Source organism: Camelus ferus, chromosome 1 (assembly GCF_009834535.1).
Source record: "Camelus ferus isolate YT-003-E chromosome 1, BCGSAC_Cfer_1.0, whole genome shotgun sequence".
In the NCBI taxonomy this organism is placed as follows: domain Eukaryota; kingdom Metazoa; phylum Chordata; class Mammalia; order Artiodactyla; family Camelidae; genus Camelus; species Camelus ferus.
Window position 1 is genome coordinate 100,108,236 of NC_045696.1, and position 16,353 is coordinate 100,124,588.

Here is a 16,353-nt window from a genome sequence, read left to right on the forward strand (position 1 = left end):
GGAACCACCACCTGGAAGCTTTAAAAAACTATTGATGCTTTGTCCTATCCCCAGAGATTGATTTCATTCAACTAAGGTACAGCCTGGGCACCAGCTTTTTAAAAACAGAATTCTTTTAAGAGCAGTTTTAGGTTCACAGCACAGAGATGTCCCATATACCCTCTGCCCCCACATACACAAGGCCCTGTAATTTTTAAAAGCTCTCCAGGTGGTCCTCATGTGCAGCCACGTTTGGGAACCCCTCCCAAGAATACTTCCCTTATTGGTATTTAAACATGCTCAGGATTCTCTTCTTTGCCCTCAAGTCTCCCTCAATCACATATCTCTCTCTATCTTTTATAACAGTTTTATTGTTGCTCTTTCATATCAAAGCTTGAGTTTTCTCTCCTTTCTTCCTCCACTTCCTCACCTCCTATTTACCACCCAACTCCCTGTGATTTCTCTTGCATTTCCACCATTCCTTTATTTCAGTGAGGGATCCTTTTGAGCCTTATCTGAATTGACTTCTCCAGGGCATTAGGTGTTGTTAACAATTCCCTTTTGAACTCTGCTCTTTCGTCGACTGGTTTGCGGACAACCCGTTCTCGGGGGCTGATTACCCTCCTCGTGCCACTCATTGTCAGTCTGTTAGACTTGCTCCTGTGCCCACCCCTTAAACGTGGATGTTCCTCGTGCTTGCATCTCAGGCTATTTTCTGAACTATCTAGCTTAGCAGGAAAGTTGAGGTTACACGAGAATTTTTTAAATTAACATTTATTAATGTACAGAATGAGAGTAGCCTAAATAGTCAAACACTGCTAAAAGACTTAGAAGACTGGCTACTCCCCTCCACCCATGTTTCACAACACAAACAAAAAACTTCCTGGGATTTTTGTTCAGAATGTCATTGAATCCACAGATTGGTTTGTGAGAACTGACATTTTAACAATATTGAAACATCCACTCTGAAAACATGGTGTATCTCTCTTTTATGTATATCTTTAATTTCTATCACCTAAGTTTTGTAGTTAGCAGAGGAGGGGTCTTACACATTTTTCATTATCTTTTTAAACTAGATATTTGATGTTTTTATGCTGGTGTACATGACAGCTTTCAAATTATATTTTCTAATTTTTGTTTCTAGTCTGTGGAAATACAACTGATTTTGTGTATACTGACTTGCATACTATGACCTTGCTAGACTCACTTACCAGTTGTAGCTGTTTCTTTGTAGAGACTTTTGGATTTTATGTGTACATAACCATCATTTGCTAATAAAAATAACTATATTTTACACTTTCCAATCTTTAGAGATTTTCTCTTTTTTGCCACTTTTTTGAACTGAGGAGGACCTCCAGAATAATGATGAATAAAAGTATTGGCAGGAGACATCCTTACTTTGTTCCCAACTTTCTGTAAGGGGAAACCTTTTGATAGTTCACCCTTATATAGGTTGTCAGCCCTAGGTTTTTGGTAGATACTGTTAATCAGATTGTGGCACTTTAGTTCTATTCTTAAATTGCTGAGATTTTTACCAACTTAAATTTAATTAAATAACTTTTATGCATCTGCTGATAAGGTCACATCGTTTTCTCCTTATGCTGATAAGCTGATGAACTACATTGATTTATTCTGAATTATTTAGCTAACCTTGCAGTCCTAACAGATCAGTCATATTTCCATGTCCCACTTGATCATAATGTTTTATTTGTTTGTTTTTGCTGAGATATATTAATTGACTGTTAAAGATGTTTACATCTATGTTCATGAGTGATTTTACTCTGTAATTCTCTCCTTTTGTAACGTTCTGGTTGAATTATGGAATCAGGGTTAATCTGAACCAGTGCTGTGCTGATAAATGTTGTTATTGGCTTTCCAGGGGAGAGTAAAAGGCCTTGATTTACAGTGATTGATGCTTACCTTGGTGAACATACTCCCATCATGGCTGATTTCAATCTACCAATGTGATGTCACTGAAAACAGTTGGAAAGAGATACTCACAATTGGCCCTTGTTGGCCTGTGAAAGCTAGCCCCAGCATACCACTATTCTGACCTAAAGAAAAAGGCTGGAATTTGTTCTATATTGCTTTACACTCTGAAAGAATTGGGGTAATGTCTGTATTTCTACTTCCTCTTTAAATTTTCGTTAGCATTCACATGGCTTTAATCAATGAGTCTTAACATTGATCCTGTCATTTCTGAAATGGGTGTACACTTTTTCCTTTCTTAATGCAAGACATTTCCTTCCTCTACAAAGAGCAAGTCCTTAATCGCGCCATGTCTTTCAAGAGAAGCTCTTATTTAATATGTGCCATACTGCCGTATTCCGGGGGAAAGAAAAATGAATGGAGCAAAAAGCAAAAAGAACCTCATGGTCCTGCCACCTGACAAGGACATTTGTAGTTGGATAAATAATTAGCAGTGGTTTTTGTCAAATGCTAGTGGAGAAAGATCTATGCTAATAATGGTTCACTTTGTCTTATGCTCGGACATTAATTTAATCAGTGGTTCACTTTCTCTTTAACTAAAACATTAGCTAAATCACATTGGGAAAACAAAACCCAGAGGCAGAAACTAATTGGAAACATTGCTTTTAGGTAATGAAGCACTAACACATCCATGTTCAGGATTCACCGTGTTTTAGTTCAGAGAATTTTTTAAATAACTAACATAAAAAATGCATAGTTGTGATTCAGATATATAACTGCCAAAATCTGGGTAAAGGGAGAATTTGGCATTTTATTTCATCAAACATTCCATCAATATTTTGACTAAATTTTAGGAGTCCAAAGATAAAAAAAGATGAACAAGACTATATTCCACTACTTAAGGAGACCAGTAGGGGACAAATACATTTAAACAAATAATAACTCCATCAGGTGACAAGGCAATTAAAGACAATGATATAAACTACTATGGAAACAATGAGAGAGCAATACATTTTTTCTGGATGGGAGACAAAGTCTATTGACAATTTTACAGTCCCCCCTTCTTTTATTTTCCTCTCTCTCTCTTCTACCCTCCCCCCTTTCTCTATCCCTTTCCTTATCCCGTAGATTTTGTATTTTGAAGATCAATTTGAAAAAGCGGCAAAGTAGCCTTTCAGTAAACTAGAGGAAGTCACTTTCATTCTAAGTCCTACAGCTCCATAAAAGGTTTGCTCAACCCAAAGGAAGAGGAATTCATTCCCACTGAGAATGCCCCTTCCTTTAGAGAACTCCAGAAGCATCACCATGGGTGGGGAGCCAGTCAGCAACAAGTGAGCACATTTAAGGTTAATGAGTACCATTCTCACAGGAAAGAGAAAACTGTTATCTGAAAGGTTAAGCTGTTTCACTAATGATGAAAAGAAATAGATCAGTCTAAAATTTTCCTGGAACAATCTTCCTTGTTGGCTAGGACAGGTTTTATCATATCTATAAACAAAGGCTGTTAAAAGGGCTGTGAGATATTTTATAAAAGCAGGACCAGCTACACAATTCACATAAAGATGCTGTGCCACTTGTTCAAATACCACTAAAGATTCAAGCTGGCAATGGTAGCACATTAAACCAAGCATGGCACCCTTTATGACTGCACAGCTCCCGGGCCCAAGAAGCCAGCCCTGGCCCGAGGACAGTATCACTGTATGTATTGAAGCAAGCTAAACCTTTCTCATTTGGTCTAGAATGAGAAACCATAAGCTTTGAAATACAGCACATACAGGTCTGAATCCTTCCTCCATCACATATTACCTACTAAATGTTGGACAAGTTGTGAAATTTTTCATTTCCTCACTGAAATGTGGCCCTACAAATTAAAACTTCCACCAGAAGTTCCAATGATATATATGAATCTTCTTCTGGTAAATTTGTAAATAATTAGATATATCATAAAAATAATTTGTGCAAGCTAGTGGCTTTACAATATTACTGTTAGTTTTATACAAATAATTGTGTTAAGTTGAAACATTCCTTTGATTATTTTTTTAAATTTCCTTCTCCATTGATGATATCCCTCATCTCAGTTGTGAGCTACCAATCACATAAATTCACCAAAAAATCATTTTAAGATCAGATTTTAAAATATTTAAATAAAAGCCAAATATTTAAGTTTAAGAACATAATATCATGTGCATTATATATTCTGCATTTTATATTCTTCACTGTAATACTTCATCATTACTTTGGTGTATTTATAGATAAATTCATTTGATTTACATGGTGTTTAACAATTTAAAAAAATTATTTACTAAAACAGTATGGTATTAGCATGAAAACAGATAGACAGACCAACAAAACAGAATAGAGAGTCCAGAAATAAACCCACACATATATGGTCAATAGTTTACAACAAAAGAGATAAGAATATACAATGGGGAGATGACAGTCTCTTCAAAAAATGCTGTTGAGAAAACTAGGCAGCTACATGGAAAAGAATGAAACTGGACCACTATCTGAAACCACACACAAAAATTAACTCAAGATGGACTGAAGACTTGAATATAAGACCTGAAACTGTAAAACTCTTATTAGAAAGCATAGTCAGTTAGCTCTTTTTCATCAGTCCTGGTGATGAGTTTTTGGATTTGACACCAAAAAGCAAAGGCAACAGAAACAAAAATCAACAAGAGGGACTACATCAAACTAAAAAACTTCCATACAGCAAAGAAAGTCATCAACAAAATGAAAAGGCAACCTACTGAATGGGAGAAAATATTTGCAAATCGTATATCCAATAAGGGTAAGTTAATATCAAAAATATATAAAGAACTCACACAACACAATAGTAAAAAAAAAAAAAAAAAAAAAAAGTAATCCATTTAAAAAATTGGCAAAGGATCTGAACAGACATTTTTCCAAAAAAAGACATACAGATGGCCAATAAGCACATGAAAAGATGCTCAACATCACTAATTATCAGGGAAATGCAAATCAAAACCACAATGAGATATCAACTCACAACTGTTAAAATGACTATTATAAAAAACACAAGAAATAACAAGTCCTGACAAGGATGTGGAGAAAAGAGAACTCTGTCCATTGATGGATGAATGGATAAAAAAGGCATGGTATATATATGTGTACACATATATGTGCAATGGAATACATATACTCAGTTGGAATATATATTATATATTACATATTATATATTTTATATATAATAACATACACTATTATAACGGAATACTACTCATTCATAAAAAGAATGAAATCTTGCCATTTGTGACAACATGGATGGACCTTGAGGGTATTATGCTGCATGAAACAAGTCAGACTGAGAAAGACAAATACCATACGATTTCATTAATATGTGGACTCCAAAAGACAAAACAAACAAACTAAACTAACTTCTCTATATTCATATGTAAAAATTCATATTTTTATGAATTTAAAGATAATATTATTATAAAATACTTCCTTTAAATTATTATCTATAAAATGTTATTCATTTACAGTTATTTTTAAAAACATATGTTTTATAGCCTTAAAATACTTCTCCATTATTTTCTTGGTAGCATGAAGCTCAGTCACCTCAATTTACACAAATAAATCACTTAAGACTTGGTCAGACCTTGCAGTACACAAGTAAATATTTAAGAGGAAAACAAATACCATGTATTGGATACTGTCAGGTCATGGCTGAAACTCAGTCTAATTTTGTGGCAGATGCAATAAAATTTCTCATATTTTTTTTGTATGTCCAAGAACATTCTCATTTTGTTGGAGTCCCCTTGAAGATATATGAAAAGGAAACTTATCTTTGAATGGTAACTGTGGTAATGGAGAGGAAACTAACCTATCAAATGACATAAGAACATTTAACAGAGATACATTCAGTGTGTTTTAAAGTTTTCATAATGCATCTTGAAGTGTTCTTCATCTTAATATAATTAATACAAAGTGAAAATCAGAAAAACGGTACAAACAATATGTCTTTAGTCCCAGTGCCTGAGCTACTGTATCAGCCCCTTCCCTGGGCTTCCAACCTGCTGGCCTACCCTAAAAGTGACATTAAAATCACAGTCGAAAAAAGTAGACCAAGATCAGCTTGTTAAATCTAAACAGGGTATCTCCTAAACATAAAATACTTAAATAGAACCCAGAGTTACAAACACTTCATCAGCAACTGAGAGAATTACTATGCAGACCATCTGCAAGGATGTAGATGATCTGAACAACACAACCAGCAGGGAATAACTGAAATACAAAGAACACTCCAGCAATCAACAGCAAAATACATGTTCTTTCACCAAGATAGACCATACACTCGATCGTAAAATGAATCTTAACAAGTTAAAAACAGTTGATTCAAAGTACAATCTTACAGAATATGTTTCTGGTTATAACAGAAACAAACTAGAAATCAGAAACAGAAAGGCAAGAGGAAAAACTCTAATCATGTAGCAAATAAATGACACATTTCTAAATAATCCATAAGTAAGAAGACACTAAAAGGATACACAGAAATGAATGAAAATAAAAATGTGTTATATCAAAATATGTGGGATACAGCTAATGCAGTGCTGAGAGGAAACTGCATAGCATTAAATTTTTACATTAAAAAAGAGAAAAATTCTCAGGTCAATAATCTAAGTTTCTATCTCAAGAAATTAGATAAAAAGAGGCAAAGTAAGCCCAATGCAAGCAGAAGGAAGGAACAGTGTGAAAAGACAAGTTATTGACAGGGAGAAAATATTTGCAAACCACATATCCAACAAAGAACCACAGAGCAGATAAAGAACTCTCAAAACTCAACAGTAAAAAACAAAAATACAATTAGAAAATGGTAAAAGACATGAACAGATATTTCACTGAAGAAGATATGCACATAGCAGATAAGCTTATGAAAAGATGTTCAACATCATTAGCCACTAGGGAAATATAAATTGAAACCACCATGAGATATAACTACTGACCTATCAGAATGGCTAAAATTAAAATGGTCATGCCATAAAATGTTGGCAAGAATCCAGAGGAAACACATCTCTCATATACTGCCGGTGGGAATATAAAATGATATACTACACACTCTGGAAAACTGTGGCAGTTTCTAACAAAACAAAACATGCAACTATCATAGAACTCAGAAATTGCCAACTCAGGCATTTATCCCAAAGAAACAAAGTATTTCCACATAAAAGTCATTGCAGCTTTATTCATCACAGCCCCAAACTGAAAACAGCCTAGATGTTTAATAGATGAATGGTTAAACTAACCATGGCACATTCATAATGTATAATACCACTCAGCAGTAAAAAGCACAAACTACTGATACATGCACTTTGGGTGGATCTCCAGAGAGTTACACTGAGTGAAAAAAAGTCAATGCCCAAAGGTCACATACTGTATGATTCCATTTATTCAATATTTTTCAAACAACAAAATTTTAGAAATGGAGCTCAGATTCCTGGTTTCCAGAGTTAGCACATGGGGAGGAGGTGTACGGAGCAACTGGAGGGAGGTGAGCATGGTCATACAAGGACAACATGATGGGTCCTTGTGATACAGAATGTTCAGTATCACGACTGTGGTGCTGGATACACAAACCTACAATTGTGATAAAATTACATAAAGTAAATCTCCGCCATATACACAAATGCACACCAGTATAAGTAAAGCTGGAGAAATCTAAATAAATTCATTTATACCAATGTCAAAATCTTGGCTGTGATTCTATACTAGTTTAACAAAATGTGACTAGCAGGAGAGCCAGGTCAAGTGTTTATGGGATTTCCCTGTGTTATTTTTAAACAACTGTATGTGAAGCCACAATTATTTCAATAAAATTCAATTAAAAATGATTCATGTCAATATTTCTCCAGGAGACTACTCACCAGAACTCTAGGGTCAGATTAGGCATCAAATTGCCACTAGGGAAAACCTATATAAAAACACTCCCCAAGCCCAGTGCTGCCTCCTGACCATTTATAGAAACACATCTAAACTATAAAACAATCCTGTGAAAAATTTTAACACCATTTACAGATGCAAGAATTGAGATTCAGTCATGTTATATAACTTCCCCAATGTTGCACAGTGATGGATTTGAAATCTTGAACATGGCACCATCTCAACCTAAAGTCTACGTTCTAGACTACACAATATCGTACCCCTGTGGGGACAGCATTAGTATCATTCTGAATTTCACAGGGCCAAATCCTGTTTGTTATGCTCACATCATTTTCTTAGTTAATCTTAGTTAGGGAAGACTGTAGGGAAAAATGTGTGCCTGATATTTTAAATAGGAATGTTTCTAATACAGTTAATGTTTCTTAAGTGAGAAGATATATGTGTTAATGGAGTGGTAGAGGTGGTGGTAATTCTCTTAGTTGTCCAAATTATGATAATTAAACCTATGGGTCAAGATATGCCAGACCCCCAGAAGGGTTCACAACATTGAGGTTATCTCTAAAGGGCTGCAGTTTTTCTAACCAGCATGTGTTACTTAGTTTATCATAGCAAAATCCAGTGGTTTTGAGAAGCTGGGACTTGGAAGGGAATGCTAATCTCCTGTGACATCATGACCTCTGCTATGAGCTGGCACAGACCAAATGCAGGTCAAGATGAGCTCTTTCCCAGTGTTTCTTGACAGGTCACTGACAAAACTCTCCTTTCCTTTGACAAAGCCCATTACCCAAGTGATAAATCACCATGGTAGAAAAAACAAAACAAAATAGTTTATTTCTTTGGTTTCTTCCTAACTGGACAATGTTTAGCTTCAGAAGCTTTGAGAAACCAAACATGAATACATTTCTGATAATGGGGAAAAGGCAGGAAAAGACTAGTTTGAAGAACAGAAGTAGGAGGGGATTTATATACGGAGTCTGATGGCATCAGCAACATAGAAGCGATGAAGTTCTTCAGCAGGTCTGCCCTTAGAGAAGCTCGGCTGCTCTTGTAGATCACTACCAGGTAGGGAGAAAGAGTCAGAAAAGAAAATCTCGTCTCTTCACCATCACCTAACAGTCCCACATCTCCTCTTCCCTGTCCCTCCACCCCTCACTGCCCCCTCCATCAGACAAACTAAGGTTCAGGACCATGACGCCGGCCGCTGAGTGTCAGATACATCCGCACACCAGAAGAAAAAAGCCTGTTTACGAAAACTGAAAAACACAGAATTGAGTCACTTTAAAAGAAATATAATTTCATTATTAAAAATTCACATTACGTATCAAAGTGAAAAAATTCAATCATGAATAATCTAAGAAAATGGAGTTAGAGACACTTTGTTGAAATGTCTTATTTCAAATGTCAGCAATAGGAAATAGGTAAAAACCCTAGGTAACCCCATAACTAGACACTATTAATGTCACCTGCTCTGGGCCCCGTTTTCTGGAAACTGGACATCTACCATCCATCCATATTTCATTTGGAGGCAACGAAGCTTTTATAAGATGCCTACCCACTTCTCTCCATTGTTGCTTGGTTTAGGGACCACTCTCTGCCATACAAACTCAGAAGAATAAAAAAAAAAAAAGCCAGCTTATAATTAGTAAACAAATGTAATATAGAGAGGCAGAGGAAAGATATGGAGAGAGAAGATATATTTATTGGTTCTACCAAATTACTAAAGCTAGAAGCAGTACTTAGTTTCTGGGCCCTACCTCAAAACAATTAAATCCGGGTCTCTGCAGGTAGAGTCCAGATTTTTAAAAAGTTCTCCAGACTAAGGTGAAGACAGGGCTGAGAATCATGACTCTAGACAGATGCAGAGGCTCAAGTGCAACTCCCGTGTGGAGCTTAGGAGACACCCTAGTATCTACCTAATAAATTACCCTAATATAGTTTCTCTGCCAAAATTTTACAACACGTCATGTGTGCTGCAGAGAGATACCAAAGCAAACAGAAAATATATACCATTTCAATGCAATGTTACATTTTCTTAAGCTGGTTCAAAACTCAATTTGTCCTATACCTACAGTGTGATTCCTTTGACCAGAGGTTACAAAAAAAAAAAAAAAAAAAAAAAAAAAAAAAAAAACCAAACCTAAGGAAAAGCCCTGTAGTTCTATATGAATATGCAAAATCTACATAATTGAATTGGTTTATTAGGAGTTGGAGTTTCAGGGCCCAGGCAAGCTAAATCTCATTCTATTAAAAAAAGACTTACTTGAGTTCAGAATGTAAGTCAATGGCAGAGTCCTAACAAAAACTCATTTTACTTCGCTGGCTGTTACAGCAAGCAAGCAGTTGGGGAAAGTGCTGTATTATTTTTAGTCCACATTTTTGTCTGCTTTTTTATTCACTGTCCACATTATCTTAGAGATAACGTTAAATGAGGGGAGAAAGAACCAAGAGGTGAATAAAAGGAGAAAATAAACATTTCCTTTGGTCTGCACTAACTTAACAGTGGATTCATTCAGCTTCAGATAATTCTGTGAGGAGGCCAAATTTGTCTACGTTCAATACATTTCCAAAATATATTCACATATACTATTTCACTTGATTCAAATGCTTTAATAGCAAAGTGTTTGTATACCTCTCCTTTTAAACATATTTGGAACATATGGGATCCTTAATCTATTCTTCCTTTCATCCTCCATTCTTTGCATCATCCTTGTCTGGCTGGTATTTTTCAGTTTCGAATATTTTTATTCTCATTCCTTCAGAACATCCATTCCCATGGAATTTCAGCATAGATGAGATAATCCAAGACTCTTGCCACAACAATTTACTTCTGCTTTCTCCACAAGTATAAGACAATACAATATTTTCCAGGCTTCTTCAAGAAACCAATGCCAACAGAGCTTCCAAAGTGTGATTATGTTTCCCAGATGCTGACAAAAGTGATGTTTTTTATCAAATGTACATGCCCTATATACAGGAAGCACATGTACTTTCATAGAGCATGCTCTAGGGGAAAATGAACATCAGAAATGGACACACTGTAACTGACTATACTTCAATAAAGGGAAAAAAAGAAAAAATAAAGAAAAAAAGAAATTTATTTTAAAATTTATCTTTTTTAATTCCAAAAAGAACCATTTTTCAAGCATTGAATTTGTTAGATTTGCTTGAAAACTTTTGGCTTCTTTTTCCGTTTCAAGATTAGGCCAAATTTTTCCTTTTTCTTTCTTGGATGAGCTTTTCACATTTTTCTTCTGGCGTTTACTCTAACTGCTTTATACATGTACATTAGAGGATTTAACCAGTTTTGACACAATTTTTTTACTCTTATTTTTATAAACTTCTTCTATTTAACTTGTCCCCAAATTCTCTGCATCCAAAGTAGGAAGGTGCAGTGTCCTATCACTTGGCTTTGTTATCTTTCTTCTTCCCCTGCCGAGGAAGGACTATCGGTGTGAAGGGCATCTTCACAGAATGCGTAGGTCCATCAATTTGCTTGGTCATAAAGATAATCATACTGGTAAGAGGCAATCAATCCAACATTTCCTTAATCCAAATGACAAAAAAAATCACCATGTCTCCGTGCTTTAATGAGTTAATTTTTCTCATTTTTTTTTTATGTTAACACAGAAACCAGGTACTTTCTCCTTCAAGGTCCTCTCTGACCTGTATCCGTCCATCTGCATAAGTTAACAACTTTCACTACAAACATGTTAATTAGACCTTGAAATCAGAGTCACCAGTGTTAGTAATTCTCTCTTGAAATATGGTTGGTGCACACTTTGTTTAGTTGGTTGTTTACAGTATATTTCAATTTTCTTGAATCTGCCATAAGAAACAGCAAAGGAAATTTGTTCTCTCAGTTCTTGAGATTGTTTAGAACTAATACATCATTTTACTTTTCTTGTGAAAAATTCTTTAGCATAAACACCTCAGCTTTTTCGTTTTGCTATTTTATTTCACTGCCTCCTTTTAATGCTTTATATGCCAGAATTAATGTCATTTTTCCTCTCTCTCTTAACTCTGTCCTGAATTTGCAAGAGCTGAAATTTCTCTTTTGATGCATTTTTAGTGTGTCAGAAACTTCATGGGTCTCTGCAAACCTGTATTTGTTTACAATTTGTTTACAATATGATTGCTCCAAGAGCTAGAGAAGTAAACATTGGTGGATGAAGAATTCTTTCATCTTCTTTTAGATGGATAGGTCAACTGCTTTCAAATAGGCTAGAACTTGCCCAAAATTAGTAGACAAGAAAGGTTTTAACGTACTCTCCCACTGGAGGAAAAGTATTACGTGCAAAAATTTTTCAGAAATTGTTTATTCTATCAGAACTTGATCAAAAATGACAACCAGGTAATCTAAACGAGTAAGACACAGAAGTAATGAAACTGGCAAGGTAAAAATATCCAAAAGAGAAGCGTTCTTTCCAATGTTACTTTTAAAAGCCTTTATTTGAAAAACTATTCAGTTGTGAAATACTCAGCAAGTACTTACTAACCACCTCCTGTGCCGGACTGTACTGATCCCTGGACACAGAGTTGAAGCTGCTGCCCTCATGGGGCTTGCAGTCTTTCCTCCTTAATCTTCACAACGATTTTTTGAAACATGAGTGTTGGCATTATTACACCAGTAATACAGAGATTCAGGCTCAAACTGGAACTTAAATCTCTATATTCTTTTGCCAGAGCTTTTGCAATATATAAAAATGCAATTTCATTGTCATTTAAAAAAATTGATATCAAGAATAAATCGAGGAAGAAAAGAAAATAGATGACACAACTTATTTTGCTTCTTTTTACTTGGATAATTTATACTCTGAATTAATGTAATTTGGTGGCTTATTTTGCAGCAACCTCTGCTTCAACCAAGAGATCCACTGCTTCCCACTTGGATTTAATCCTTCATTCTACAAATAATTTAGTGCCAGATATGTATCATACACTATGTTTGGCTTCACTCCAACTTCTTCCAAGATAATGAAAGAACTAGCACAGACTTTCTGGAACCCAATTGGATACTGTTTGCACCAAATCCTTCTTCCCCAGTTTTCATCTCTTGGTGCATCTGAGAGTTACATTTCATCTCACCCAAGCTGAACGGCATGAGCTCTGTTGGGTTTACCTTTATGAAGCTGCAGTGTTCCTGCTTCTGTGGCATCATCAACCTACGTCTCATGAATTAGGTGATATCTCCATTATTTGGCCCAATATAAAAGTATTATCTGCCCTCCAGTGTAAAATAGTTACCTATCAACTCCAAAGGCCTTTTCATACAATTAATGAACAGATCAAATGCCAACTTGAGACTTATTTTCATGAAACTGAGTTCCATATTTACAACTGAAATGGAAGAATCACCAGAGAGGCTTAACAGCAGATTGAAGTAAAGGTACATAACTTGAAGAGAGGTCCAAAGAAAATATCCAGTTCTAAGAAAAGAGTAAAAGAATGTGAAACAAGCAAAGCCGCAGTGATCTCTGGGACGATACCTAGAGTTCTCACATATATTCAGTTGGATTCCTAGGAATAGGGAAAAAATGGAGCAGAGAAGAAGTTTTTTAAAAATGGCTGAAATGTAACCAGATGTGGGAAAAAATATCCACTGACTTATCCAGGAAGCTCAGGGAACCCCAAGAAGGAAATATTCAAGGAAACCCACATATTATAGACTGACTGCAAGAAAGCCAAAGATATAAAGGTATCTAAAAAGGAATGGTAGCCTACTTGCCTTTAGATAAAAATGGAAGTGAAAAGTATAACATCTTTAAAGTTTTGGGAAATAAAGCACTGCCAACCCACAATTCTATATTTAGTCAAGATGAGTCTTAAAAATGAAAGCAAAATAAACATGTTTTCAGAAGCTCTTGCCAGCAGATCTACACTTCAACATACACAAAAGTAAACTCTTCAGCCTGAGGGGAGGTGATAGTATATAAAATACAAATGTCCAAGAAAGAATGAAGTGCACATGGAATTGTGTATATGTGGGTAAATATAAAAGCTATCTTTTTTACTTCTCTTATATACCTGTAAGAGACAACTGACCCTCTAAACCAAAATTATAACAATGTATATGGAGTTACCTTAGGTATGAGTGAAATACGACAAAAATGACATAAAGGATTGAGAAACCGAAACGTATTGTTGCAAATTTCTTTATTTTGTACTCAGTGATTCAATAATAATTCTAAGCAGACTGTGACAACATAAGAGCAACCAGTTAAAAATAATAACAAACACTAAAAGATGTAGCTAACAAGCATCAAGATTTAAAATAAACACTTAAAAAAAAAAGTTATCACCTGCCTTATTCAAGTTGGAACCAACATCACATCTTGACTTTGAGAAAGACTCGAGTTTGGATTGCCCGTAGTTTTGCTGCCTTTTTGTTTGTTTTATACTTTGACACTATTTCTACATTTGAGAAATATCCTGTGCAAATTCTAATGAAAAACCATTTTTAAAATTTATTCTCACATGCTTACTGACAAACAGCACATATACAAAGGAAAATGGGAAGTTCCAGAACTCCACTCCCATAAGTCTTCTGATTTATCCAAACTTCTCCCATAGTGGGGTACTGCCAAATACCTTGCTCTCTGTGGGTGGCCTGGCAACTTCCCTCACTGTCTCCAGCTGCTAGAGAGCCGGCTTTTTCCAGTACATCATTAAAAAACTGGCACCAACGCTCAAAGTATCTACTCCCTAGAGGAAGATCACTGTTATGCTCTCCCTATTAAAAACAGAAAACAGCCGGAGGCAGAGTACCTCTGCCAGCGCTCAGCCCTTTACCCCAAACACATCTCTCCAGGAAGCTGTAAAAACAGGGGACTTGTGCTCCTGCTGACACTAGCCTGTGAGTTCCTGCCTGCACAGTGTGATGCTTGCTGCCACCTGCCCAGAGCCTTTGCAAGATAACCTTTAAGTCATTGTGAGATAACGGGAGCAGGAATTATTCATCTCACTTTACCAGTGAGAAACACAAAGTCAGAAGGATAGAGTGAAATATTCAAGGTCACATATCTTGATTGATGTGGCACTTGACCTTCCTATTCCAGGATAAATCATCAATGATGGAAGCTTCTTAATAATAACAGCTAACATATTACTTTGTACCAGATTGTCTCACAAGCACTTTATATTTATTGACACATTTCATCCTACAACAAATCTCTAGGACAGGAACCAGTATTACCCCATTTTTACAGAGGGAGAAACTGAGGCAAAAAAGAGTTTAGTGAGTTCCTTAAGGTCTCACTGATAGTTAAGGTGTGAAGCTGGAGTTCAAATCTAGGTGGTCTGGGTCCAGAGTCTGTGCTCTTATTCTCCAGCTGCACTTAAACTCACCTGCTATCCTAGGAACCCTTTTCCGGAGATGGGAGAGCTGTCCAACCAGCTTCCTGGGTCTCACAACCAGCTTATTCTGAGGAAAAAGGAAAGAAGGATGTCCCTGTCAGGGGTCATGTTGGGGTTCAGGGCAGCCCCAGGAGAGCACGGCAGGGTTTGCGTCCCAAGTCACTGGTTAGGGCAGGGTGTAAGGCCAAAGGCAGCAGACATATGGAGAGCTGATGAGATAAGTCAGTGGTCCTCTACCTATCAGATTCATTAAATACTTGATGACACCTATTTTTCATGTCCCCCATTAGGCATTCAAAGTCATGTAGGACACTGACAAATACTCTGTGCACAGCTGCCCTATGCACTGCAGGAGGTCCAACATCTTTGGCTCCTGTCCATTCAATGCCAGTAATGCCCCTATCAAAGTGACAACTGCAAATGCTCTCTCTCACACTCTCTCCCATTACCAGTATGAACTCTTGAGAGGTGGGTCATTCTGTGCTGAGAATCACCAATATATACCTGTGCAAAGCCTTCAAGGATGATCTAGACTCAGGAACCACAGGCAGCTCATCTGTACCCCACTGGGGTGTACCTCATATCTTTATGTACCTGGCCTAGAAGCAATTCCCAATTCCTGAGGGCATGCCCTAGACGCCTAAGCAAGAGCTCTACTTTTCCTTCACCTCTTGTTTCACAAGCCATGTATAATGAGAGATACTGGGCTCACTCCATGTTGCTGTAGCTTCACTGAAGGCTGAGTCCCAAGAAACAAAAATTGGAAGCAAAATGACCCTCTTACAGGAAGCAGGTAGCTGGCTGGAGTGCTGAGGTGGGCTGTATCCATGGACAGATTTCTGAAGAACCACTAAGGCAGGAGCACCCCCAGAGGTAACCCAAGTGAGAGAGCTGGTGAGCAGCTCTACATCAAAGTTCTTGAAGACTGTCAGAAATCAGAGACAAAACACAAATGCTAAGTCTCCAGGGCAGAAGCAAGTGTAAAATGAGAAAAAGAATCAAAAGTCAGAAAACAGATGGAGATGGAATTTAAGAGTTAGCAGGCCAGGAACATGAGTAGGGATGGTCTGGGATGACAGCCAGACTATGGTCTGTTTGGGGCTCATTATTGCCTGGGAGTGATTACTGCGCAACTCTAAATATATCAAAAACACTAAATAGTACATTTACATTTTGAAAGGGTAAATT

At 36.5% G+C, this 16,353-nt stretch overlaps 1 long non-coding RNA gene across 6 annotated transcripts in view; it reads right to left on the reverse strand.

Moving 5' to 3' along the window:
• Positions 1-16,353, reverse strand: part of LOC106728644 — a 58,099-nt gene that overhangs the window by 19,786 nt on the left and 21,960 nt on the right. The window contains exons 4-5 of one of the 6 annotated variants that reach the window (XR_004322545.1): positions 15,157-15,232; positions 7,363-7,509 (exon numbers count right to left, since the gene is read on the reverse strand). The exons of 1 other annotated variant lie outside the window; for it this stretch is intronic. This is a non-coding gene — a long non-coding RNA (uncharacterized LOC106728644). Of the gene's footprint in view, positions 1-7,362; positions 7,510-7,545; positions 9,066-13,683; positions 15,233-16,353 lie in introns of those variants that run through there. 4 more of the 6 variants (XR_004322551.1, XR_004322533.1, XR_004322535.1 and 1 more) reach the window with 4 other exon arrangements.